This window comes from Lithobates pipiens, unplaced genomic scaffold, assembly GCF_037356315.1.
Source record: "Lithobates pipiens isolate NorthernLeopardFrog02 unplaced genomic scaffold, aLitPip1_a1.2 Scaffold_18, whole genome shotgun sequence".
In the NCBI taxonomy this organism is placed as follows: domain Eukaryota; kingdom Metazoa; phylum Chordata; class Amphibia; order Anura; family Ranidae; genus Lithobates; species Lithobates pipiens.
Genome location: NW_027507758.1, coordinates 370,436,865 through 370,463,040, shown reverse-complemented (window position 1 = coordinate 370,463,040; position 26,176 = coordinate 370,436,865). Strand labels below are relative to the sequence as shown.

General features: G+C 43.6%; 1 long non-coding RNA gene across 1 annotated transcript; it reads left to right on the top strand.

Annotated features, from left to right (window-relative positions):
- Nucleotides 1-1,440: 1,440 nt before the first annotated feature.
- LOC143988243 (uncharacterized) lies at nucleotides 1,441-24,698 on the top strand. Its single transcript, XR_013276804.1, has 3 exons — nucleotides 1,441-1,574; nucleotides 19,764-19,820; nucleotides 22,833-24,698. It is a non-coding gene; the product is annotated as an uncharacterized LOC143988243 (long non-coding RNA).
- The last annotated feature ends 1,478 nt before the right edge of the window (nucleotides 24,699-26,176 follow it).

Sequence of the window (26,176 nt, the reverse complement as noted above, 5' to 3'; positions counted from 1 at the left end):
AGAGAGGGCTCAATCTGCACCTCTTCCCCCCCCCCCCCACCCCTACCCCTCTGTGTCTGCCCACACTCCAATCCCTGGCGCTGTGTCTCAGAAAAGGAAAGTTAGGGCTGGAAATTTTAAGTCCAGCAGCCTCAGATACATCTGGATGACAGCTGCTGACTGCCAAGGGGTGAGTGAGCTCACCATCCATCCCTGTGTGTGACTGAATTCTCCCCCCCTTCTCTCTCCTACCTCTGAGTACACTAAGGCAAATCAGGGTTCTCAGAGCACCCCTTACATCAGTGTTCGCTTTTACACCAGAGGCCACAGTGTTTCCCCTTACATCAGAGTCCTTCTCCATACATCAGAGTTCTCAGTGTTCTCCTTTAAATCAGAGTTCCCAGACCATCCCTTATGTCAGAGTCCCCAGATTTCTCCCTTACATCAGAGTCTGCAGAGTCCCCCCTTACAGTAAAAGGGAACTCAGCGAGTTCAGATGTAAAAGGGAAACTTTGTGGATTCTGATGTAAAGGGGGACTCTTGTTATAAACTTCATATGATTAAAAATGTTATTTAATAGCAAAGTATATGTATAGTTTATACTATAGGAAAGAAATTAAGCTAAAGTGTTCGGGTTTGACTTAAAGAAAAGGTGGCAACCCTAGTACTAACGCCCTACATCCTCCCCACACCTGGGTCTCCCCTGTGCTTAGCTTCATGGGTGATTAGCTGTCAGTGCCCATGCAGCTGGTGAAGTGGTCCAGGGGTTTGAAATCCCTGCCCTTTCTCTTCATTCTTTAGGGAATCTGACTAACTGGAATCGTTCTGATCGGTCCCAAAGTGGTCACACGTCAGCTCTAACCATCAAAGATATTCCGCCAGCTCGGAATATCTTTGATCCGTCCTCATCCCTACAGAAAGAAATTTGCACACTGCTATATAACGGCTGCATAGGTAGTGACAGCTAATCACCCATGACGGTAAGTGCAGCAGGGGCCATGGGTATAGGGAATATGGGGGTGTTAGATCATCTTTTCATATTTTTAACATTTTAAAAAGTAAAAATGCCCAAAAAAGCCCAAAAGTCAAAAAGTCAAAAATGTATGATATTACAGCTTACCAATTTCTCGATGTGATGTTTGTATTCATTTTATTTTTTAGGCCTTCTTTCCTTTATTTTCTATGTATTGGTGATCCAGCTAGCAAGTCATGATGTTTTTCAAAAACCCAAGCTCTCCATCAGATTGTATCAGTTTACAGGGATGAGACAAACCATTTAACAATCACAGGGGTGCTTAAAATGATCCGTTTTTATTTATTCATGTAAAACCTTTATCCCAAAAGTCAAAATCTGGAGATTTGCATCATTTTGTTAGTGTATCTAAATCTGATAATACATTTAAAAACTCCCCTTCCCCCCCAGACTGACAATGCTGATAAAGTGTGAGCTGGAGTTTGGCTTCAATGCTGCTGTCTGCTGTGCCTCCTGTGCTCATTCCTCCAAGGTGTGTTACTGGCCAGACACCACCAGGGGAAAACTGAGGGAAAAAAGACAAAGAAAAGAAAACTGATTCAGCCACCACATCTAAGGATTGGTAAGCTGCAATACAATACATTTTTGCTATGGGGTTTAATTCTGCTTTAAAATATATGCCATTAGAGATAAGCTTGGGCATCCTACAAACGCAACTCTATCTTAACTTTAAAGTCGTGCTCTTTTTTAACCACTTGCTGACCGCTGCACACCGATATACATGGGCACAATGGCAGCGGTGGGCAAATGGGCATACCTGTATGTCCCCTGTAATTGGCAGGGCTAGCAATCACACACACGCCTGCCATGTACAACGTGACCGTGCCTGTGGGACACGCGGACTTGATGTGTCCCGGCGATCGTATCACGGAGCCGCAGAACGAGGAGATGCCTATGTAAACAAGGCTTTTCCCCGTTCTGCCTAGTGACATGACAGAGATCACTGCTCCCTGTTATCGGGAGCAGTGATCGCTGTCATGTGAGTGGAAGCCCCCCCACAGTTAGAATCACTCCCTAGGACACACTTAACCCCTTGATCGCCCCCTAGCGTTTAACTCCTTCCCTGTCAGTGTCATTTACACAGTAATCAGTGCATTTTTATAGCACTGATCGCTGTATAACTGACAATGGTCCCAAAATAGTGTAAAAAATGTCCACCATAATTTCCCAGTCACAATAAAAATTGCAGATTGCCGCCATTACTAATAATGAAAAAATAACAACAAAAATGCCATAAAACTATCGCCTATTTTGTAGACGCTATAACTTTTGCACAAACCAATCAGTATATGCTTATTGCGATTCTTTTTTTTTTTTTTACCAAACATATGTGGAAGAATGTATATCAGCCTAAACTGAGGAAAATGTTGTTTTATATATATTTTTGGGGGATATTTATTATAGCAAAAAGTAAAAAATATTGCTTTTTTTCAAAATTTTCGCTTTTTTTGTTTATAGCGCAAAAAATAAAAACCGCAGAGGTGATCAAATACCACCAAAAGAAAGCTCTATTAGTGGGAAAAAAAGGACGTCAATTTTATTTGGGAGCCACGTCGCACGACCGCGCAATTGTCAGTTAAAGCCACGCAGTGCCGAATCGAAATAAAATGCTCTGGTCAGGAAGGGGGTAAAATCTTTGGGGGCTGAAGCGGTTAATCCAATCGTCTGTGTGAATTTAGTGACATTTGGTGAATGTCATTGTCTTTATATGGCTATGCGTCCATATAAGGGCACTGATAGCACCAGCATGTTTTCATGCAGGGCGTGAATGACCCAGCCTGCAGATGACTGCACTAAAAAATAGCACAACTGTGAAGTTCAGATAGAGGTGAGCTCAGAGAATATCTCTACTTGCCATGCACATGGCTGTCGGCATTATGCCCTACAGGTCTATCTGTATTTAGAATAATCGCACATAAGCCAATGCTTGGGATAGATAGGGCAGCCCCAAGCCTCAACATTTACAGACTGTACTTTCCATATTTTGTTTGCCTCTTCTGATATATATATATTTTTTTTTTTACTAAATAAAACGAGAACTGCAAGGGGAAGTGGGCGAAATGGTATGACGAGAGAAATCAGAAGAATCTTTTTTTCGTTCATGTGAAATTCTCTCTTGTTCCCTCTTCTTTGACAGTCTATACTGCTAAAGAATTATTAATATTAATTTGTTAATATACTGTACAGGATTTTTATAGCATAAGATTGCCTGACAATATAGGAGGTTTAGAAGTGCCCTGCTCATGAGAACATAAACAACCTGCTTTTTCAAACAGAAAATTGTATGATTCGTTTTTACTAAAATAATCATGACAAAAGAGGCAGAGATTTACAAAAGGCATCATCTTTTAGGTGTGCCTAGGACAGCAGGGTGACTAAATCTTATTTCAGGCAGCTGTCACTCACTCTATGGCCAGGCCAGAGTATGCCAATTACCACAGAGCCACTGGAATGCAGCACAATGTAAACACTGTCAAGTCCAGGCAAGCTGTGGCAGCAAGAAAAATACATTTTTCCTTCTTCCTTCAAGATGTTTCCACATGCAAAAGAAACTTCTCTGAGTCTCACAACCTCCATTTCTGCTTAGCATAAGCAATCTAGCTTTTAAAAATAGCATATGCACACTTGAAAGATTTTTACTTTTAGCTTGCCTTTGTTGTTGTGAAGGGCAAAATGTTTAGGCATAAATTGCAAATCAAGCACACGCACAACGTTGTGCTGAAATGTATTTTGCAATAACTGCATTCAGTTTCACAGAGGAGTTTTTCTAGTCTGTGGTCATATCATTCCATCGCTCCACCCATGTGTCTCCTTGCTGTCTGGCTCCAAAAGTAGCCTGTTCACATTGTCCTATTTCCAGTGGTGCTGTCTGGATATACAAGGTCCAGCCTGTTATCTATCTTACAGGAAGCTGTTCCAGACAATGTCCCTGAAAACTGAGCTCAACATCTAATTTTCGTGGTGGACTAATAAAAGAAATGACAGCTTCAGAGTTGATCCAGTTGTTCTTTCTGAGTTCTCTTTAGAGACAGTGTGCTTACACTATAAATGCTGGCTGCTCAACTGCTAAACATTTAAATTATACACAGCTATGCACACACCTACAAAGACATGCCCAACTGTTTTTGGCTAGGTCGGGCAACAATCTCATATCTGCAACAAAAAAAGAGAAAATTTCGCCCTGGGACTTTAGATGAGGTGAGCACCACTAAGCCAATAAAAGTAACAAGAGTAAGTACAGTATATGTTTTTATTCAGTAAAAGTATTACAAGTATTATTGTCATCAAAGAAAGCCACATAGTACAAGGTACATAAAACTGGGTTGAATAAAATTGGTAGTAGTAGTATGAACAATCACATAACATAACATACAAACATCGGGTGTACCCGACATGTTTCGCGAGTCCCAGCTCGCTCTTCAGGGGTAGATGTGTATGAATTGTACCTAAGACGAAAGGATACAGTTTGGTATATGGCATGATACTTGGTATTTTAAGGCAGAGGGTTAGAGGGGGCCTAATAAGTAGAGGCCCCATACTCACCACTACACATAGCCGAGCCAACGTATATGTGAATCCTCCAGACAGTGGCAGCAAGTGTATCGCCAGGGAGCTGAGGAGGCAGAGCCAGAAGAAACCACACACAGGGCAGATTGGAGGGAAAGCATCGCATAGAATGGGGGTTTCTTCTGGCTCTGCCTCCTCAGCTCCCTGGCGATACACTTGCTGCCACTGTCTGGAGGCTTCACATACGTTGGCTCGGCTATGTGTAGTGGTGAGTATGGGGCCTCTACTTATTAGGCCCCTCTAACCCTCTGCCTTAAAATACCAAGTATCATGCCATATACCAAACTGTATCCTTTCACCTTAGGTACAATTCATACACATCTACCCCTAAAGAGCGAGCTGGGACTTGCAAAACATGTCGGGTACACCTGATGTTTGTATGTTATGTTATGTGATTGTTTATACACAATTGTACTACTACTACCAATTTTATTCAACCCAGTTTTATGTACCTTGTACTATGTGGCTTTTTTTGATGACAATAATGCTTATAATACTTTTACTGAATAAAAACATATATTGTACTTACTCTTGTTACTTTTATTGGCTTAGTGGTGCTCACCTCATCTAAAGTCCCAGGGCGAAATTTTCTCTTTTTTTGTTGCATATTACAGGGATGGAGGTGTGTTACTGGTGACACCAGACCTCATCTTGTTTTCTACAAGCTCATATCTGTGACCTGCTAGCCAGTTACCTACCTACAAAAAAATGCTATGCTACTGCTCATCTCCTCACCCTTTTCTCTCTATTGACCATATCAGGCAACAATCTCACATGCAGAGAGTTTCATGACGGACACGGAGCAGTCCGGCGGTGTACCCATGGTGGCTATTCCGAGTTACACACCCCCAGGGGTTCTTTAGGTTACATCAGGCATTGAACAAGGTCACTAACCCTTGCACATGGGGTAACACTTCATCCGAAGGTGTGCTCATCAATGCTAGGGACTAGGCGGAAGCCACGGTCATGTGAAGCATCAAGCATTAAGGCCTCCAAATTCAGGGATGAGCCATATGTGTGCAGTACCCAAAGTATGGAGTTTCTCCATCAGCAGCTTTGTTCTGTGTCCTACACACTTGTACTCATGTTTGTGTTGCATTTGAAATGACAGGCTGAGCCACTGCCCACTCAGGGTACCTCACTTCAAGGTACAGAATGGGGTTCTGCTGAACAAACAGCGTGGACCTTGTGTGCTCTCACTCTTCTCTTCCTATAACTAGTAAAAAGAAAAGATAAGATTGCGCTATGGACAAATTTACCCGTTTGCTAGACAAGTTTAAATAAGTAAATGTTAAAATGATTATAATAAAGTGAACTGTGAAGGGTTAAAGCTGCCTGTGCTTGAAACCTATCCCTCTAGATGGGAATAGATTAGAAATGTGAAAAGTAAAATAAGCTTTGGCGCTAAAACCTAAATGGTGTACTAAAAATGCTAATACTCTGCAAATTACATAAAATGAAGCCCAATGTGGGAATTTCACCAATACACTGTATACGTGATATTAAAGCTATATGTAAATGGAAATGTGTATCCGTTATCCTACATAGTAACTATGCACAAGTGTGGTAAAAAATAATGACTATGCACAAGTGTGGTAAATGATATGATAAAAATTACAACTAATCTATCACAACTAAAGATGTAGGTGCTTTGACAAAAAGTGCTTTAGCTCACGTAAATGAGCCAATACTTATATTCTAAAAAGTGACAATCAAAAGGACATTGTGAAAATACCAAGTGAAAACATCAAAAAAATCAAAAAAATCATATAATGTCCAATCCAAAATGTGTTATAATGTCCAAAAAAATAACAATATTTGTTCAAAGTCGCATCATCTAGTTGCTGAAAAAACGCATAAGACTTTTATTAGATAGGAAGGTGAAGCAAGGTGACTGGTGAAAACAAGGGTTAAATTCCTCTCCGGTGCGCCACTCTGTGTTAGAGAAAAAATGTATATATGCGCTCACCAGACATTAAACCCTCAATGGGTTAACCAAGCAGTCACAGTATGAGCCACTGTGCAGCTCTCTCGAAGCTCTGCCACCGCTGTGCTGTGGGGATATTTTACACTCTTCCTTCCGTGAATGGTCCGTTTAGCGTTTGTACATGAAGGGAAACAGAAGTACAACCATGGTGCAATATTGTTGTAAAAACGTACTATGTTTATTAAAAACAGTTTTACTCACAAATTCCAAAAAAGATAGATCGCTGTGAAATATACTCCGCCGGCGTTACTGCTTGAATAGCAGTGTAAGGTGCACGTCCTAGGCCACGCCCTACGCGTTTCGTCAGAGCGACGTCATCTGGATAACTAGTGACCAGGCCATAGATCTCTATAACACTAGTCCACACTCCTGGTGACCAACAAAGACAGACAGCTAGAGAGCAATTCGAAGCACCAACCCCCCCCCGCTACCAGAGAACAGGTTACCTAACCAGGTACCATGCCAATGACTGGTTGCTGTTCTTTCTTACAATTACTTATGGCAACTACCTCTTCCTTCTCGTCTTGCTGAGTGAACCTCTGTCGTATTAATATTACACATACCCCATATGGTTGTTATGGACCCAGGTCCTTTAGTAATATGCCAAGACCTCACATGCACCCCTTCAAAAACTTCAGACCAGGCTCTCAGTTGCATGAACTTTTATTTTAAACTTGGCACAACATGTATAACAAGCAATAACATCTTTCTTCTAACTTAACCTACCGTAACTGTGGCTGCCCCAGGTTACCTGCACATGTAAAGCCTCTTTGGGAAAAGTCCATACTTGGAAATACTCAAACAGAGAAGTCCATGTCCTTGGGGTCTTCCTGAAAATCAGCATTCCAGAGTGGACCACAGGTCTGAGCAAGTCTTGGCATGTATCCATATATGCATGTGTCTCCCTCAGGATCTGGACCAATTCCCTTTTATAGAACCCAGGAGGGAGGCTGGACCCAAGGGAAAGCCAGCAAACACATCAGAAAACGGCTGGGCAGCCGGGTGCTAACTAAATTTACAGTAGGTCACCTGCCTACACACATCGGTGAGGTGAACCTGTTGGCCAGTTCCCTATCTGCCCCACTTGTTATTGGACTGCTTATCTATTCACTGTTCTATGTCTGTTTACCATATCAAGCAGCAATCTCATATCTATTGGGTGAACCTGCTGGCCTATCTCCTGCAATAGTTACTGTTGTGCTCATATCCCCACTCTTTTCTCTTTATTGACCAGATCAGGCCATAGTCTTGTATCTATGAGGTGGATCTGCTGGCCAGTTGCCTACCTACCCCAGATTCTTTTGTATTGCTTATCTCCTCACCCCTTTCTCTCCATTGACCTGAGTGAGCTCTTAAAAGCCCTCTTCATGGTTACACAAAGATTTATCACAATGATAACAATCGTTCTTTTTAATAAGCATATTCCTCTTCTGTTCATTGGGCTTGGATTTGTTGTTGTGTAACACAATATAGTGGGCTCTTGCTGATGTAAAATATGCAGAACAGAGTGACTTTTTGCCTCTTAAATCATCCTTGTCCATCTGTGACCAACCTAAGGTTTGTTATATACAGACCGATATCTGAAAGCAAGCAGTGAAAAAAAAAATCACTCATGTCTTTTGACCAAGCCACAAGCATCAGAACTGCTCTTTGTCACACGCAGAGGATTTCAAATGTGTTTGCCTAATTATGTGATAATTGGATTGTTTCCTTTCTACTCCAGCAAAGAGAATAGTTAGGTCAGGATTTGTGAAAGGATCAACTCAAACATCTCCTGTGACCAGACCATGAACATCAGAATTTGTAAAAAAAAGGATACACAGGCGTAGATCTAGGGGAGTAAGATTTCAGCAAGGAGGCAAAAAGAGCCTTGCTTTAAACAATGTATTAATATTTATCACAAAAAAGCTACACTTATATAGAGTACTGGGTGGTCAAAAAAAAAAAAAGTGAACTAACATAGCAAAAGTGTAAAAAACATGCTAGAAAACGTGAATGATCCCATATAACTGACAGGGACAAGAGAAGAGTTGTATATATGCTGACATCAAGCACACTGTATATGTACATCTATTATCCTTGCATTTGCATGTGCTATAAGTTGGGGAAGATGTATATAGCATTATGGTTCTATATATGGACACATTCTGTGTTTTAGTGTGAATTTTATATTTGGCTTCTTAAAGTAAACCTGTATCCCATGGAGTTAATTTTAAACTTTTGAAAGTAAAAGTTTTGTCCAAGAGCAGACACCACAAAAATTGCTATAACCCTAATTAGTCAGTAAGATCTGTTTTGTGCTTCCTTTTAATTATATTTCACTTTGTTCCTTGTACCTGACTTTTGTCAACTTCATTGTCTATGCTCCACCAACTGTTATCCTAAAGGCTCTAAAGCTGGCCATAGACAGATTTTCTTTCCTGGTTTCAGGGAAGAAAATCACTCAGTTACCCTATCAACACCATCAGTGTTGATGGGGGAATCCCTCCCTTGGAGCTATTGTGTTCTCCCGGCAGGAGTCAAGAGGAGCCATCCCTGCCTGGGGAACACACAGTGATTATTGCTAGTGGTTATAGCTGCTGTTAATAATCACATGAGAAATCAGATATGCTGGTTGTGCCCAAGTTGATTGATCGATTAACTTGGATACAATCAGCCTGCCCATACATGGTTTGAATTTTGGCCGGTCCCTGCTGAACGGACTGCTATTGAAACAGTCGATGGCTGGCTTAAGGGTCTTTTCAAATAGGCTTCCCTTTTCCAAAAACCCATCTTTTTAGGCAGACCTGATCGGAAGCCCCATGTAAGTTTATTGGCAGGTGGATGTAGAAAACTCATTGCCCTCAGCACAGGGACTGCACTGTCACAACAGCTCACAGTCAAGGTTTATGATCGACAGCTGGTGAGGTGGGCTCCCGATCACGTGATCACTGTAAAAGCTGATTGCCTTGATCACCTTGATTAAATGACCAATAAGCCACTGTTATGCCTCTTACCCCAGCTTGAAAGGGTTAAAGAGATACTGTCACAGTGTCTCTGTAAAAGCTCCTCCCACCAGTCCCCTATACTTCCCTTGCCTGTGATCCCTCACTGTTACTTTCTCCACTACTGTGAGTATAGTGGGTCAGGGCAGACCTTTGCAGAGAAACTATCCCATAGCCCTGCCTGCGTGTTCAAGGTGTGATAGTGGGGTTTATTTACTAAAAGCAAATCCACTTTGCACTACAAGTGCACTTGGAAGTGCAGTCGCTGTAGATCTGAGGGGGACATGCAAGGAAAATAAAGAACAGCATTTTTGCTTCTACATGATTGGATGATAAAATCAGCAGAGGCCTGCTGCCTCCTGGGATGCCCACATCATACTTCCCAGACAAAAGTGTTCCAGCATGGGATCTGGCATATGCGCAGACATGTGGCAGGTCTCTGTCAGGTATATAGGATCTGGCAGAGACCTGTGGCCACGTCGGAGCATGTGTGAGATTTTCTGGTACAGGAGTTCAAGATGGTGGCACAGAAGCAGAGCAGTGCAAGGAGAACCTTGGTTGCAATGAAGAAAACGCTTGACTGCATGGACTAGGTTTTTTTTTTTAACCACTTCAGCCCCAGAAGGATTTACCCCCTTCCTGACCAAGACTTTTTTTACAATACAGCCCTGCATCGCTTTAAATGACAATTGCGCAGTCGTGTGATGTTGTACCCAAACAAAATTGAAGTCCTTTTTTTCCCACAAATAGAGCTTTCTTTTGGTGGTTTTTGATCACTAATGCGGTTTTTATTTTTTGCGCTATAAACAAAAAAAAAAGCGTAAATTTTGAAAAAAAGCAATATTTTTTACTTTTTGCTATAATAAAAATCCCCCAAAAATATATAAAAAACAAATTTCTTCATCAGTTTAAGCCAATATGTATTCTTCTACATATTTTTGGTTAAAAAATTGCAATAAGCGCATATTGATTGGTTTGCGCAAAGGTCATCACGTCTAGAAAATAGAGAATAGATTTATTGCATTTTTATTAGTAATGGCGGCGATCTGAGATTTTTATCATGATTGCGACATTGCTGCAGACAGATCGGACACTTTTGACACTATTTTGGGACCATTAAAAATGCTATAAAATAATAAATGCCAATATAAAAATGCTATGCAAATGTACTGATTAATGTGTAAATGTCACTGGCAGGGGATCAAGGGGTTAAGTGTGTTTCCTCAGTGTGTTCTAACTGTAGGGGGGGTGGGCTCACTAGAACATGACAGGGATCACTGCTTCCGATCACTGGGAGCAGTAGATCCTTGTCATGTTGCTAAGCAGAACAGGGAAATACCTTTTTTACATAGGCATCTCCCTGTTCTGCCTCTTCGTGCCATGATCGCGGGCCACCAGTATACATCAAGCCCGCATGCGCCACTAGCTGCCGATGACAGAGTGACATACGGTTATGTGGTTTTGCACACCCATGCCATTCTGCCACTGTATATTGGCGCAAGCCAGTCGGGAAGTGGTTGATATCACACAGGGACAATTTTTAGAGAGTTGACATTTACTTTTAACTGGGTAGGTTGAAATTCCTCTTTAGAGACTATACCTAAGTTGGGATGAGTCGAACACCCCCCCGGTTTGGTTCACACCAGAACATACCAAACAGGTAAAAAATTCGGCAGAACACACGAACACCGTTAAAGTCTATGGGACACGAACATGAATAATCAAAAGTGCTAATTTTAAAGGCTTATATGCAAGTTATTGTCATAAAACGTGTTTGGGGACCCGGGTCCTGTCCCAGGGGACATGTATCAATGCAATTTTTTTTTTTTTTAAATGCCCATTTTTTCGAGAGCAGTGATTTTTTTTTTTTTTTTTAATACGTAAAGTGAAACAATAAAAATGAAATTTTCCTTTCAATATCGTGCCCGGGGGGTTGTCTATAGTGTGTCTGTAAAGTGGTGCATTTTTCCCATGTTTAGAACAGTCCCACAGCAAAGTGACTTTTCTAAAGGAAAAATTGTCATTTAAAACTGATCGTGGCTGTAATGAATTGACGGGTCTCGGCAATATAGATAAAAATAATTGAAAAAAAGAGCATGGGATTCCCTCCCAGTCCATTAGTATGTCCTTCGGGTCTGGTATGAATATTAAGGGGAACCCCGAACCAAAATTTATAAAAAATTGTGTGGGGTCCCTCTAAAATCCATACCAGGCCCTTACATGAGCACGCAACCTGGAAGACAGCAGGAAAAGAGGGGGATGAGAGAGTGCTCCCCCTCTGTTCCGATGGTGTCAGGGGGGGCGGATTCACCCGTTTACGTAAACGGATGACCCCATCCCCTCTGGCGCCATGGGAAAGCCATAGGGAAGTCCCTGTGTGTCAATGGGGGACGGGGTCACTGGGTGGCCCCACCCTCAGTTATATAAGAACTGTCACAAGAACAGAAGTGTCACACAGCGGGCGCCTCCCATTGGGGCAGTTTGTCCAGAGGACGAAGCGGGGAAGAAGAAGCTGGAGGAAGATGTTGGAGGAAGATGGAGAAGACCGTAGGAAGAAGCAGAAGACGGGAGGAAGAAGCAGAGGAAGATGGAGGAAGAAGGAGAAAACCGAAGGAAGACCAGAAGAAGATGGAGGAAGAAGAAGACATTATTAATAAAGGAATTGTCAAAAACTAGCTATTGTCTTTTTTTTACCATTTTGACACTTTTTTTTGTGACATGGTAGGGGTAATTGTGCCCCATTACCAATTCACACAGGGGGGGCCAGGATCTGGGGATCCCCTTGTTAAAGGGGGCTTCCAGATTCCGATAAGCCCCCCGCCCCCATATCCCCACAACCATCGGGCAAGGGTTGTGGGGATGAGGCCCTTGTTCCCATCAACATGGGGGCAAGGTGCTTTGGGGGGCTACCGCAAAGCACCTTCCCCATGTTAAGGGCATGTGGCCTGGTACAATTCAGGAAGGTGGGGGTGCTCTGTCATCCCCCCTCTTTTCCTGCAGCCTGCCAGATTGCGTGCTCGAATAAGGGTCTGGTATGGATTTTAAGGGGAACCCCTACGCCATATTTTTTTTAATTTGGCGCATGGTTTCCCTTAATTTCCATATCAGACCCGAAGGGACTGGTGTTGATCTTAGGGGGACCCCCACACAATTTTTTAATACATTTTGTTTGTGGGTTCCCCTTAATATTCATACCAGATCCAAAGGGCCTGGTAATGGACTGGGGGGAATCCCATGCTCTTTTTTTCAATGATTTTTATCTATATTACCAAGACCCGACAATTCATTACAGTTCATCAGTTTTAAATGACAATTTTTCCTTTAGAAATTTTGCTGTGGTACTGTTCTAAACACGGGAAAAATTAGCAACTTTACAGACATACTATAGACACCCCCAGGCACGATATTTAAAGGAAAATATAATTTTTATTGTTTCACTTTAAGCGTTAAAAAAATCACTGCTCCCGAAAAAATGGGCATTTAAAAAAAATAAAAATAATAATTTATACATGTCCCCTGGGGCAGGACCTGGGTCTCAGGACCGGGACAAGGGGTGGGCAGGAGGGGCGGCTGCCCCTGGCGCAATGGTTTATTGTAGGGGTAGGGGGCACCCTGACCCTAACCCTAAGGGAAAGGGGGGCACAGTTTGGCATCTTTGCCCTGGGCACTGGATGGCCTTGTCCCGGCACTGCCGGGTCTCCAAACACTTTTTATGACAATAACTTTCATACAAGCCTTTAAAATGAACACTTGATTTTTCCTGTTAATGTTCCATAGACTGTCCCAAACTTATGCTCGGGCCGAATCGTTCGCCCATCCCTATACTTAAGTATGCAGCAGTTGGATCCTGCTTACGAATCCGTGAGCTAAGAAGGCTTAAGGCCACTTTAACCGCTTGCCAACTGTATAACTTACATATACATTGGCAAGGCAGCTCTCTTGCGCAGGATTACATACCTAGTATGTGATCTTGCACTTCCGGGTCTGGGGTGTGCATGGGCGCTATTGGCGACCTGCTCCCACTGTGGATATACACAGTGGGAGCTGATCATTAGTCAGAGAGCCAGAATGGCAATCTGCCTATTTAAACAACCCATTTTGCGATTCTAATAAACAAAAACTGGTGTAGCGCAACCAGTGAAGTAAAACAATAAAGTCCAAATATTGTCAAAACTCCACTGTTGTGCAACTCTAGGTGATAGTTGATAGAATTATTAATTTGTATTATCCAATGACTTCAGTGAGTAACCCCTCTAGCTTAAATGCCTGCTCACCTCCAGATAATGACCTGGTATTATGTCTCAGAATGCCACGGGAAATAAATCCTCCTCCTGGATCACGTTGACCTCCTCCTGGGATCTCGATCAATTGTGTGTGGCCATAAAATGACAAAGGCAAACCTTGCTCCCTGCTACAAATATTTATTATAACTGTACACAGGGATTAAAATACTCACATAAGTATGTGAAAACCATGCATATCATCAACTCTTCACATTGATATAAAAACTGAAAAAGCGTCCTGAATGGCGGCACCTCACACCTGTACGCGTTACTCTCTCTGTTGAGCTTCTTCAGAGTAGCACAATGGTGGAATTTTTACAATATTTGGTCTTTATTTTAATTTTTTTTTCACTTCACATTGGTTGCCCTACACCAGTTTTTGTATATTAGTATTGAATTGAGAGTCGCATGTGGATACACTCTGAGAGCTGTTGGCAGCAATCACATTAAGCTTAGCTGTAGTCTATTGACATTTGATTTGTATAACATTGTGTTGCACTGAATATTTTAGTTTGAATATTGTGCTGATTATATTTTGTTTCGGTTTCTCCATTCTGTCAGTAGGAAGGGCATTGATCCATGTTCCTACAAAGCAGGAACATGGATCAATGTCTCCCCCTAGTAAAAGCACCTCCCATACAGTACACAAGCATCGGCTAGGCACACAGCTAACCCTTTGATTGCCACTGTTAACCCCTTCCCTGCCAGGGGCATTGGTACATTGCCAGTGCAGATTTTTTAGCATTGATCACTGTATTAGTGTCACTGGTCCCCAAAAAGTGTTAAAAAATGTCAGTTAGTGTCCAACTTGCCTGCCGCAATATCAGTCCCACTATGTCGCGGATCGCTGCTATTACTAGTAAAAAAAAAAAAAAAAAATTCCATAAATATATCCCATAGTTTGTAGATGCTATAACTTTTGCGCAAACCAATCAATGTACGCTTATTGGAATTTTTTTTTAACCAAAAACGTAGCAGAATACATATTGGCCTAAATTGATAAGGAAATTCGACTTTTTTATTTATTTTTTTATTGGATGTGTTTTATAGCAAAGGAAAAAATATTGTTTGTTTTTTTTCGAAATTGTGCCCCTTTTTTGTTTATAGCGCAAAAAAAATAAAAAATCGCAGAGGTGAACAAATACAACCAAAAGAATGCTCTATTTGTGGGGGAAAAAGGACATACATTTTATTTGGGTACAGTGTCACACAACCAAGCAATTTTCAGTTAAAGTAACGCAGTGATGTATCGCAAAAAATGGCCTTGTCAGGAAAGGGGGTAAATCTTCCGGAGGTCAAGTGATTAACACAGGCAATAGATTGACTGAACTAGAACAAGCATTATTTCTAGATAATAAAATATTCTTATTATTCTTTTCTATACCGTGAATTAAAATATTCTAACACAGAATAAGTACCCTATTATCAGAATACAAATACTGGATGCCACAAACAGGATACGTTTCCACACAGTTGACAGATTTCGCCAACACTGGTCACAGAGTCGGTGAATGGGTTAAAGCCTGCATTAGTGGTTAATGGGAAGGAGGGAGGAGAAGGGGACGTGATGGGCGCATTTCCACAGGAACTGGTGCCAGGGGAGTGGTGAGATGTCACGGCAGATGGTTGTTATAGCAACTGTCCTTGTCCCCATTGCCCAGCCTGCCTCCTCAGGGGCTGCAGGGTCAATGTTACCGGGGAGACAGATTGGGGAATCAGAAATGGTGGGATGAGTGTATCTGCATGGGGGGGCTGGGAGGGCAAGATGAAAGCTACATTGAGGCGGAGAAACATTATAAGGCATGAGTAGGAGGAATGGGAGACAAGAAGAGAGGGAACACAGACAGAATCAGAGGAGGGGGAAGGGTGGAAAAGGATAACAAAGAGGAGGAGGGGCACAGGAAACACAGGCATGAGGAATATGATGGCAGACAATGGTATAAAAAGGGCTGCTGACAAACAAGGCCGTGATATACGCTGTATATGCACTGTACAGAAGAAAACAAATAAAAATAAATACTTCCTGATGTGAGCATTCTTTGTGCAATCATCCAAGCCAAATACATTCATGAGAGACTGTGCCTGTAAAGGATTTGGGAATATCTGGAGAAGGAGGGAACAGCTCGGATCCTTTGTGACTTATAAAGCTTCCCAAAATAGCCTCTGTGTAATGAATGTGAGGGCAGGGCCTGGATGAGAGCTGCTCCCATTGCCTCCCAGTCCCACACACTGCCAGGGAGGGGTGAGGCCATTACCACTCACCATCCCATCAATGAGCTCATTCTAGCCAAGCTCATACTCTGCTCCTACTGAAAACTCAAGGTTTCTCTCTTTACACTCATGTTGGATTTATGGAATTAGCTGGAATTGTTTGTGTGTTTTACTAAACTACTGAAGACTACTTTTTGTAAATACATGACAGCTCACTAACTCAGGAAACGCACACTCCCTCTAGTTAAAGTACTACTAAACCCTGGCCTTTTCTATTAAGCCCCATACACACTATCAGATTTTCTGCTGATGTTGTTTCCTTCAGATTTACCAAAACCATGTAGTGCAAGGGCCTGCCTGATTGCATACAAATTTAAAAAACTCCTAAAGCCGCGTACACACGGGCGGACTGTCTGGCCTACTTAGTCCGCCGAAACACATTTCAGCGGACAGTCCGCTCGTGTGTGGGCTTCAGCGGACTTTTTCAGCGTGCAGTCTGGCGGACTAAGTATTTCGGAATTTCCGTAATACTGTCCGTCGGACTCGCATTTCGGCGGACAATCCGCCCGTGTGTGTGCCAGTCCGCCGTACTTTTGAAATGAGCGGACTTTTCCCGCCCGGAGAAAAGTCTGCTCATTTCGAGCGGGTATCCAGGTAGGCGGGGCCCGCGAAGGAGACGTCGCTGACCCCGCCGCCTGGTATGGACTTAAAGGGGAACCCCAACGCCGAAAAAAATCGGCGTGGGGGTCCCCCCCAAGTCCACAACAGACCCTTGTCCGAGCACGCTACCCGGCCGGCCAGGAAAGGGGGGCGAGCGTGCGCCCCCTCCTGAGCCGTACCAGGCCGCGTGCCCTCAACATGGGGGGGTGCCTTGGGGAAGGGGGGGCCGCGCGGCCCCCCCACCCCAAAGCACCTTGTCCCCATGTTGATGAGGACAAGGGCCTCTTCCCGACAACCCTGGCCGTTGGTTGTCGGGGTCTGCGGGCGGGGGGCTTATCAGAATCCGGGAGCCCCCTTTTATAAGGGGGCCCCCGGATACCGGCCCCCCACCCTATGTGAATGAGTATGGGGTACAATGTACCCCTACCCATTCACCTGTAAAATAAAAGTACCAAAAAAAACACAACACACGAGATAAAATACTTTATTGCACAGCTCCGGGGGTCTTCCGGCTTCGGGGGTCTTCTCGCCGGACTCCTCCGCTATCTTCTTGTAGCTCTTTTGCTAGCGGAGGAGTCCGGCTTTCTTCCTCGCCGCCGGCCTCTTCTCCCGACTTCGGGGGTCTTGTCCCCCTCTTCGGTTCTTCTGCCGGGCCACCGCGCCTTCTTATAGCTCTTTTACAGGCGGTGGCCCAGTCTTCTGTCGCCACCGTCGCCGCCGCCGCCTTCCCTTCTTCTTCTTCTTCTTCTTCTTCTCCAGGAGATGTTGCCTCGACGATCTCTCCGGCCGGAATGCCAGGGACGCACTGCGCGGCCACTTATATAGGGACAAGGGGCGGTGTCACATGGCTTTATGTCACATGGGTTGGTCACATTGGTTGATGTCACATGGGGACTATGACATCGTAAGGGGGCGGGATCACCATGTGACACCAACCCATGTGACATAAAGCCATGTGACATAAAGCCATGTGACACCGCCCCTTGTCCCTATATAAGTGGCCACGCAGTGCGTCCCTGGCATTCCGGCCGGAGAGATCGTCGAGGCAACATCTCCTGGAGAAGAAGAAGAAGAACGGAAGGCGGCGGCGACAGAAGACCGGGCCACCGCCTGTAAAAGAGCTATAAGAAGGCGCGGTGGCCCGGCAGAAGAACCGAAGAGGGGGACAAGACCCCCGAAGTCGGGAGAAGAGGCCGGCGGCGAGGAAGAAAGCCGGACTCCTCCGCTAGCAAAAGAGCTACAAGAAGATAGCGGAGGAGTACGGCGAGAAGACCCCCGAAGACGGAAGACCCCCGGAGCTGTGCAATAAAGTATTTTATCTCGTGTGTTGTGTTTTTTTTGGTACTTTTATTTTACAGGTGAATGGGTAGGGGTACATTGTACCCCATACTCATTCACATAGGGTGGGGGGCCGGTATCCGGGGGCCCCCTTATTAAAGGGGGCTCCCGGATTCCGATAAGCCCCCGCCCGCAGACCCCGACAACCAACGGCCAGGGTTGTCGGGAAGAGGCCCTTGTCCTCATCAACATGGGGACAAGGTGCTTTGGGGTGGGGGGGCCGCGCGGCCCCCCCTTCCCCAAGGCACCCCCCCATGTTGAGGGCACGCGGCCTGGTACGGCTCAGGAGGCGGGGCGCTCGCTCGCCCCCCTTTCCTGGCCGGCCGGGTAGCGTGCTCGGACAAGGGTCTGTTGTGGACTTGGGGGGGACCCCCACGCCGTTTTTTTCCGGCGTTGGGGTTCCCCTTTAAGTCCATACCAGGCGGCGGGGCCAGCGACGTCTCCTTCGCGGGCCCCGCCTACCTGGAGACGCGCTCGAAATGAACGGACTTTCCTCCGCGTGTGGGGGCGAGTCCGTTCATTTCAAAAGTAGGGCGGATAGTATGGCAGACTTAGTACGCCGTATTAGTCCGCTCAAAAAGTGGTGTGTGTGGTCAAGTCCGTTCATTCGAAAGTATGACGGACTGTCCGTCGGATTGTCTGACGGACTAAGTTGGCCAGACAGTCCGCCCCGTGTGTACGCGGCTTAAGGTTTGACCTCATAAGCTCCTGCAAGCCAATCAGCCACCTTTACCTAAACAGCATTTGGTGGACCAAATGATATGGGAGAAACTTTAGAAAAAGTGCAAATTATGTCCTACCATTAGCATTTTTTTTTTTTTTTTACTTATAGAAGTTGTCATGTCTTCATAGTTTGAAAAAACAGAAATTTAAAGCGACCCTGTCACTAGCATAAATGATTTGAACCATAACCCCCTGTAAAAAAATATGTCCAGCATTTTTTTGTCCCATGAGTGGTCAATTCTTCATTCTCTTGCGGAGCTATAGGCACCATTGCTATCCAGCACTTCCAGGGGTTTTGAGATAGAATGTCGATCACCGTACACAGTGGTATTACCAGCCAGCTGCTACATCACTACTGTGTCCTGTAGTTGTAATGTAAAAGTTCAGAGTGAAATTTTTGTCAAAGTAAAAGATCTTCTGGATATCAGGCACCATCCAGTGCTTCTATTTACCTTCCATTCACTGCCCCACTGTCCAGTTCTCTTGCCACTGAATGACAAGTCAGAACACCAAGTAAAGCTTTTATTAATGAAAACCCTGAATTACATGCAATACAAATCTTTACTTTAAAAAATAAAGTACCATGAAATCATTGCACACTCTTGTTTGTCTGGATTTGTAATAGGCTGAATGATCAGAGCGAGGGTGCCTTTAGCTTGAAATCTATTGAACAAATGCAAAGTTGTTTTCAGGTACCCCATTCAGCTGCAGCATGGATTTATTTATCTTCACAGCAACAGCGTTTGCTCCCACGATACATAAAGCCGTGACTCCAGTGCTGTCGGAGGTGATTTCACCACCACAGTTAAAAACAAAATGGTGCATGTATGCCCATCAATAGAAGTGGGTGGATGAAGGGAGGTATTCTAACGGTGGGCATACTCAATATACAATATATGCCTAACAAGGACCATCAAGATGTATACCGTATCTGTCAGATTTGTGTAAAATATTACTAACTGTTTTAACTAATATTTTTTATATCTACCTTTTTTCAGATTTAGGCCTACTGCAGACCGAGATTCATCTTTGGCCTGATAATTGCATATCTACAGGTATGCGTAATGTTTCCTATGACAGCTCTGGAAATGATTATATGATTATTGAAAAGACAGAACGTTCCACTGTTCTCAGTATGACATTTCAGCATAAGTACTTCGATGACCTGAATGAATGAATGAGATATTTGTATAGCGCACAACGCTAACTGAATCGCCTCAAGGCCCTGTGAAGAGCTTGGTTGATCATCAGCTAGAAGAGGAAGGTCTTGAGTTTTTTCCTAAAGGCCAGGTGGTTTTCTTCCAGGCGGATGTTGGTTGGTAGAGCATTCCATAGCCGAGGTCCTTAAACAGCGAATCTCCGACCCCCCCTTAGATTTGTACCCCGATTTGGGCACGGGGAGGAGGTTTTTGTTGGCTGGTCGAAGACTGCGGTTTGGTGTGTTATGATTTATTTTCTCAGTTAGGTATTGAGGAGCGTCTCTATGTACGCATTTGTGGGTGAGGCAGAGGGTCTTGAATGTGATTCGATTCTTTACGATTAGCCAATGTAGGCTCCTCAGGGAAGGAGAGATTAATTGCCAGAGTTATCTTTCCTGTTATCAGCCTTGCCGCCATGTTTTGGATAAGTTGTAATCGCGCAAGTTGATATTGTGGTAATCCTATGTAAAGCAAGTTTGCGTAGTCCAGTCGTGAATTAATGATTGTTCCAACTACCACTGCTGTGTCATTCTTTGGGATAAAAGGGATGAGTCTGCATAGCAAGTGTAGCAGATGGTGAGAACCACTGACTACTGCTCCTATTTGTGCATCCATTGACATTTGTGAGTCCAAAATGACCCAGAGACTCTTGGCCTTGGTCTTTGGGGAGATGGTCTGCCCAAAGATGGCGGGTGGTGTCCAGGAGGTTTTGATTACGGAATTATGATTGGGTGTAGGATAAGAAGCTCTTTCTTTGATTCGTTGAGTTTGAGGGAGTTGGTGGTTATCCAGTCTTCTATTAAATTGAGGCAATTTTCTAGTTGTTGGTGGTGATCTCTTTGTCCAGTGATATGGAAATAAAGTTGCGTGTCGTCAGCGTACGAGTGGAAGCAGAGGTCTGAACATCTGTTGATTTGGAGGAGTGGGCGGATGTAAGGCCTCTTTCACACCGACGTGCCGTTCAGGCCCGCCTGTCAGTTTTTCAGGCGGACCTGAACGGGTGCTCCATAGAGCTCTATGGAGCGTCGGATGTCAGCGGTGACATGTCCGCTGACATCCGACCCGCTCCGATCCGAAAAAGTGTGACGGAGGAAAAAGCTATTTTTCCATCCGTCTGCGGATCGGATCGGATGACGACGGGCACTGCGGTCCGTCGTCATCCGATCTCCCATAGGGGAGAGCGGCGCTGTGACAGGTCCGTCCCTGCGCAGTGTGCAGAGACAGACCTGTCATCTCCCTGCTCAGCGGGGATCGGCGGAGTGATCCCCGCTGAGCAAACGGACATCCACGGGGCGGATCAGAACTGATCCGCCCCGTGTGAAAGGACCCTAAATGTTGAAGAGGACTGGAGACAAGGGTGATCCTTGAGGAACTCCGCAGGTGACTGCCTGGGATTCAGAGAAGAATTCTCCTAGTTTCACTGTCTGTGAATGATTTCCTAGGAAGGATGTGAACCATTGGAGATCTGAGCCTTTGACTCCTGCTACTTCTGTGAGGCAGACGAGTAGAGTATTGTGGTCTACCTGTCTCAGTAAAGGGAATGCTTACTTCCAACAAAACTGGAGTTTCACTTTAAATCGTAACTTTATTTATCATTACAAAAAATATGCCAAAAATGAGGCCGCAAACTAGTTAATTGATTTTGTGGATTATCCTCTGTGCCCTAAAGTAAACTTGCAACTTTGGACACGGGCAAAGTAAAGGATTTCTTTTTTTTTTTATATCTTTTTTTTTATTGGTATTACAATAAAACAAGACAAATCTACAAAAACAATAGCATGTCAGTAAATACAAATGGGTCAGAGGAGCTTGATCATAGCAGTGCTCGCAATTGTAGGTAGTGAATAGCAAGAATACAAATATCAAGAATACGAAGGCCAACTACATATGGATTAGGAAGCATCCCACATTTCCATAATATATTTAAGATCAAACAAGATACAGAGACAAGGGTTTTAATAGTGGTGGCACCACTGGAAGTAAGTATTTTGACAGATCAGCAAAATGGGTATATTCAGGAGCAGCAAAAAACAAGGAACAAAAACAAAGGGGAGGGGGGATAGGGAGAGGGAAGGGGAAGAAAAAATAAAACAAAACTGATATATGAGTAATTAAAAATACGGGAAAGAGAAGAAAGGCCATGAATATCTAAAGAAGCAACAGAAGTGTCATGAAAAGGTTCGCCTGTTGGTGGCGCTGTCGTTCTCTTGGATCGCAGTACCAGTGTCCACCAATGGGTGTCTTCTAACACCCAGGGCCTGTAATAAGAGGACTTACCTGTTGGTGGCACTGTTGGATCCTTGGGCCATAGTACCGGTGTCTACCAGTGGGTGTACTCCGGCAGTGTGCAGCAGACAGCACCTTCTGTGCTCAGCTGTTACGTGAGGTTAATCACTGGCAGTCTTATAAATACCCGGCAGGCCCTCATATGCTTGCCTTGGTATCTCTCTCCTTGGGCTCTGACAGCGCTGCCTGTTACCCGAGCCTGCATCAGACTTGTTCCAGAGCGTACCCTGGCCTGGTCCTTACTGTGTTCCTGTACCCGTACCCTGACCCTTCAGTTCTATTCATCCCCTCCCTGTCCTGTTGGTTTCCTGTCCCTTACTACTGATCTCCCTGTGTATGACCTTGGCCTGGCTAAACGTTTATGTTTCTGGAATATCCCTTGTCCTTCTGCTGATCTGCTGTGTATGACCCTGGCCTGGCTGACATCAGTGTTTCTGGTACTGTCCCTCACTGTATATATTGTTGTTGTTGGTAGGTTTGTTGGGTTAGTTGTGCACTGCTTGTATTTTCTTATTTTATTACCTGTCCTAATAAATATCATTACTGTTCACCTTATATGCGTTTTTGGTTGTCTCTGTGCAGTCCACACAGTCTGGTCAACTAGCTCTCCTGACAAGAAGATAACATAGGCTGATGAGAGGATCCCGGGATGACCCAACATTCTACAGCAGGGTAGAGGTAAACTCATCAAAGGTAGAGGAATAACGGAAATCATTCCAGACAGACCAACTTACTTTATGAGAGTCGTATTTGTCTTCATTCCATGCTACCATATTCTCCAAGTATTCAATTTGGTTCATTTCACAAGCCCAAGTGGCTAAGGTGGGTCGTGTTGGCGCCAATATCTGGCAATAACAGAATGAGCTAATCTAATCAGACTCTTTTTGATCTGTTTATAGGACCCCGGAATTAAGGATAATACTGTGATTTGGGGTTGGTTGGGGAGGGTATCACCAACCAGGTCAGCATACATTTGCAAAATATTTTCCTAAAAATGGGTAAGACTTGGGCAAGTGCCCCAAATATGAGTCCTAGTACCAGGAGCTTGCAAACAGCACCAGCATAAGTCAGGGATGGTAGGGTAAATTTTATGGAGACTGGAAGGGCAGCAATACCACCTGGAAAGTATATGGTAATTGCGCAATAGAAGATGCTGAAAACTTATAAGAAAGCGCAAATATTTTAGGCCAATTCAATTCCTCTGCCAGTATATTTAATTCCTATTCCCATTTGGATTGATATAAAGGTGAATTTGGATAGGACTCCTGTATTAAGATTTAATGTAGCAGGAAAAGCGGGTGGTCATGTCTGGAGGATCAATGACTCAAATTCTGTAGTTGGTCTAGTCAGGGTATCCAGGGAGGAGTACTGTTTAAGGAAATGTTTTAGCTGAGTATATTCCAGGTGTGCACTCTGTGGATTATGGCAATCAGGAAAGATTTGTGAAAGCGGTACCTGTTTTCCAGCAGATAAGACACGGCAGAGTAGAGGGTTATCATTTTCCTCCAAGAAATAAATACAGATCTAGACAGGGCTGGGGTAAAAGAAGCATTGCCAAACAAGAGGGTCAAGGGGCTCAATCTCGATGAGAGCAGTCCCCTATGCAAATACCTGTCGCAGATATGTAAGGTGGCACTAGTAAGGGTCAGTAAAAGGTCCCTTGGAGGCCCATGACTGGGTTCTGTCCATAGTAAAGAAGTGATCTCAGGGGAAAGTAAGGCATCCTCAACATGTTCACAGTTTAGATGATTTACTATGGTACCAGTCCAGAATGCGAAGTAGGGACGCCACATGAGAATTCCAGGAGATGTGAGGCAAAGCCACTCCTCCTCAGCACTTGGGTAAAGAGAAGGTGGACTGGCTAATCCTTGGTTTATTATTTTGCCAGATATATGAACGAATGGTTTTGTGAATAGAGCAAAAAAACGCTGGGTGTGGAGGAAGGGGTACAGCTTGAAACATATATAAGAGTTTGGACCATTTGCTTATGTTTATACAGCCAAACCATGAAATGTGGGGGTTTATCATACGGTTTAAAGCCTCATACACACGATTGGATTGTTGGACAACAAAATCGTGGACTTTTGTTCAAAGGGCGTTGGTCCAAACTTGTCTTGCATACAAATGGCAAGGAATTGTCGGCCAACAAACACAAACGTACTGATGTACTACGCTGATTTTGTGTTAGTGGAAGTTTGGCAAGTGTTGATTCGCACTTTTCATTTTGCACTTTTCATTTCATGCTTTTCAGTTCATTTCTGAACGGCCGTTCATCAACCAGACATGTTGCAGAATCAGAGGAGATAACGTGTTATTTATTATTGTTTTTACATAATTGTTTTGGTTGAATAATGATTTTATTTGGTTTTCTATATTTTTGGATGCATAGAATGCACTTTTTGGTTAAGGTCTATTGGCAGATAGCATGTCTAATTTTATTAGTTTCCTTTTTTTAATACACAATAAAAAATTGTGGAGAATAATACTTGGCTATGTGTTTTACTTCAAATGGCAGTTTGGGAGTAGACAGTTACATCAAAAAAAAAATACAACGTAAAATTGACAAGGGACACCAACATAGTTGTATCTTTGGTCTTAAAAACTATAGGATAATGGTGTTGTGGTAACTTGCCAAAAAAAATTAAAAATAGCATAATAATATTATTCTTGATATCACTAGAAAAAAAAAGCCTTTGAAAATTCATTTGCAATAAGTCCATCAGTGTCACCAGCAAAGAAGCTCCATTATTATCCCATTAAAGAAGAGAATATGCGCTGCATTTCGAGATTTCATAATTTGCCACGTCACGAATGTTAATTCTCCATTCTGAACGCTAGTTTACAAGACCGACCGCTTCTGACTTGTTCTTGCTTCCGAGCATGCATGTTTGTACTTTGGAATTTTGTCTGACTGACTTGTGCACACATGATCAGAAAATCTGATAACAGACATTTGTCCGTGGAAAATTTTAAAACCTACTAGCCAACATTTGTCCGTGGAAAATCTGACAATTGTCCAATGGAGCATACACGCTGTCAGATTTTCCGCCAACAGTCTGTCATCACACATTTCTGTCATAAAATCCATGTGTACGAGGCATAAGACAATCGTGAATGATAGTAAAGTGTTTTTTTAAAGAAAATCTGTGCTTTGTCCATGCAGGAAGAAGCAACATGTTTAATTAACATTCTTCACCAACAAAAGTACCATACATACCTTTTCCTGAATCCACCTCTGTTCTTCTCCACCACCAGGAGCAAGGAATCCAAGTTAACCTGGACAGGTGGCCTATTTGACTGCACTGGGCCATTCACCAACAATCATAGATGTCACTGAAGAAGAGGAGTTAGCTACAAGTTGACCCATACCCAGATTTACCAGGAATTTTCATTACTAGGCAGTCAGAGCTCAACTTCATACTACCTCTCATTAACCATCTATAGTATCAGGGCTTTTTTATGACAGAAATTGTCTGTACACCATAGCTGCACCTCCCAGCACAGCCTTAAGAGTGTCTGTATTGTCTAATGACAGCCACATACAGTAATGATCCTCTTCTTCTGGCAATGCAATAAGATCTCATTCACTCATTACGCTGGCATCGCTGGAAACCCCAACTCAGAAGCAGGGGTGGATCCAGAGTCTAGCTTGGGGAGGGGCACTTCTATAAAATGTTTTTTTTTGGGGCAATTTATATGGGAAATGGCTGGTATTGGCGCTTCAATCATTACGGCACCATGGTTGTTGTGGTGTCAGGATGATTGAAGCGCATAATTTCTATTATTACATTGTAATATAAAATTAAATGGTTCAACTCACCATAATGCAGAATCAGTGGGAGCCCTGAGGGTGTCACTTGCCATGTCGCCTGCCACATATTACAGATTGTCACTTGCCACGTCACCTGCCACACATTGCTGATTGC